This window comes from Arachis hypogaea, chromosome 17, assembly GCF_003086295.3.
Source record: "Arachis hypogaea cultivar Tifrunner chromosome 17, arahy.Tifrunner.gnm2.J5K5, whole genome shotgun sequence".
Classification (NCBI taxonomy): Eukaryota; Viridiplantae; Streptophyta; class Magnoliopsida; order Fabales; family Fabaceae; genus Arachis; species Arachis hypogaea.
In genome coordinates, this window is record NC_092052.1 from 126,023,408 (window position 1) to 126,026,488 (window position 3,081).

Genomic DNA, 3,081 nt, shown 5'->3' on the forward strand with positions numbered 1-3,081 from the left:
AATATTTGTGTGGTTAACATGTTTGGGTTCTCAGGTTTATGTTACCATTTTGATAAATGAACAGACCAATGTCAATGTGTTTTTAAGGTTTGCGTTGAAGTAAATATAGCTTCTTTTAACATCACGAATTATAGGTCAAATAGGTCCTCTAAGATACTATTATAAGGCAAATAGGTCTCCCACATGAAAACGACGCCGTTTGCATTCTCTGTCCAAGTGGGGATGAATTTGTCCTCCCCGAAACGACGTCGTTTTGCCCTTGGTTCCAATACGACGTCGTTTTGTCCAGCGTGGATGGGGACCAAAATGTCCTGGAGGTGACATGTCGCAATTAACCTGACACGTCACCACATTAACCGGATCAAACGGTTTTGGGGACGTATTTGGTGGATATCTGAGAACCTCAGGGTCGAAATCTTAGTTAAATTTTGTGAGGGACAAAACTATCGGAAGGTAAATTTCTTGGGGACCTATTTGGAGTATTATTACTCTTTATTCTATATTAACTTTAAACATAAATGTTAATAAAAAATACCCCATTTGAATTTAAATAAAATATAAAAAAATCAAAACGAATAAGGATAAAAATTCAACTTTTGTTTTTTAGTTCAAATTTCAGAAAATTTATATTTTTATAAATTTATAAATTTAAAACGGAATATTAAACGATTTCTAGAAATTTATTAAAAATTATCTTTTGACTTATTAGCATATAAAGAATTATTACCAGAACTTTTGATGTTGAAAAAGTTAATATAAAATATTGCCTTCTAAAGTGTCATAGAAATTAAAACTTGAATTTTTTCAGAATCAAAAGTAACAAATAGTTATACATTATATAATGACCAACTATACTTATACAATATGTAATTTGAGAAATAACTAAAATAATAAAGTATACTGAGACTATTAATGTTGAAAAAATTAATATAAATATAGTTAGTCATTTTATAATGTATAATTATCTGTTACTTCTGACTCTGAAAAAATTCAAGTTTTAACTCTGATGCCATCTTAGAGGGTTATACTTTATATTAACTTTTTTAACATCAAAAGTCTTGGTAATAATTTTATAGATGTTAATGAGTTAAAGGATAGTTTTTAATAAATTTTTGGAAATCGTTTAATATTTCGTCTTAAATTCATAAGTTTATAAAAATATAAATTTTCTGAAATTTGAACTAACACAAAAGTTAAATTTCTATTCTTATTTGTTTTGATTTTTTTAATATTTTATTTGAATCTAAATAGGATATATTTTTTTATTAATATTTATATTTTAAAGTTAATAGAGAATAATTTGTACCAATACTAAATCAAATTAAGCTGATTCAATTTACTATATATCAACTGTTTAATAATAAATCAAATTATGTAATTTTAAGATACCTTTGATTTAATTATGCATTTTACTCTATTTATTATCAATAGCAATTACTCAAACGCAATATACAACTCTTTTATGGATACACAAACTTAATTTTATCGATAGATCAAGAATATTTTTGCATGTTAATTTCATTAGTTATACATTCATTATTTAAAATTTTATTAACTCAATGAATATTAGCACCGGATACTATGTAAAATATTTGTGATTCTCTTTGGAATAGGACTCTATATGCAATAAAGTTTACTTTGATTTGTAATTCTACAAATGACATAATAATATAATATAGAGAATGATAAAAGAAGTTGGACTCTCAGATATAAATCGTACATCTTTATATATATATAATCTCACTATTATAGTATATTATTAATAATAAATTCATATTAACTTTCATTTTTCTTTCCAAAACTTTATTAACTTTTGCTCTACACTTAGAGATTAAAGATGAGAGAAACTTTGCATAGGAGACTATAGAAAGTTAAAATGAACATTGCAATTCCTAGTGGTATATATAGACTAAAAAATGAGTTTTTTTTTTTTAATGATTCTTTAGCTTGGTAATTAGATTTTAATTGAAAAAATACTTTAATATCATTTTGCATATTATGAAAAATTGAATCCACCAACTCAATTTATAAAAACATGCTTCTCGAATCCAAGCTTTGTAAGAAGCTAAATTCATTACATAAAGTTACTTTTTCGCAGAAAAAAAAAGAGATTTTTTTTTTTATAAATTGCGAAGAGCTCAAACCTATATATTTGCATTTCACCCACAAGTCATATTTTAGGATAATACGTCAAAATAAAATCATATATAAATTTTTCAACGAGCATATTAGGGACAATCCTAATATAGAGGTGAAGATTGGATAAAATATTCTATGAAAAGTTAAAAGTTTTAAGTATCTTGGGTGCATCATACAGGATAATGGAAAGATTGAACAAGATGTAAATCATAGGATCCAAGCAGGTTGGTCAAAACGGAAAAGTGCATCTGGTTTTATATGCGATAAAAAAGTGCCTTTAAAACTTAAAAGTAAATTCTATTGCACCGCTATAAGACCGGCTATGCTTTATGGTACGGAGTGTTGGGTGGCTAAAGGAGAGCACGAACATGAGTTGAGTGTGACAGAGATGAAGATGTTGAGATGGATGAGTGGTCATATGCGATTGGATAAAATAAGGAACGAAGATATAAGGGAGAGAGTTGGAGTAGAACCCATTGTGGAAAAGATGGTTGAATCGCGTCTCAGGTGGTTTGGACATGTGAGAAGAAGACCGATAGAACATCCAGTCAGGAGGGTGGATGAGATGGAAGATGGACAAGGGGTGAAAGGGAGAGAAAGACCTAAGAAAACTATCCATAAGGTGGTCAAACGACATGTAAACGGTCTCTCTGTAGAGATGATACATGATAGAGCACAATGACATCGTTTGATTCATGTAGCCGACCCCACTTAGTGGGACAAAACTTTGTTGTTGTTGTTATTGTTGTAATATATTATAACATAGAAAATTTTTTAAATATACCTAAAATACTAATATTTTTAATAATATTAATCGTTAATTTTAATTAATATATTATATATTTTTTATAATTAAAATGAACTATTAAGATGATTAGAATACTAATATACCTGATATATTTAAAATTCTTAAGAGAATCTAACTTTTACTCTTCTAACAAG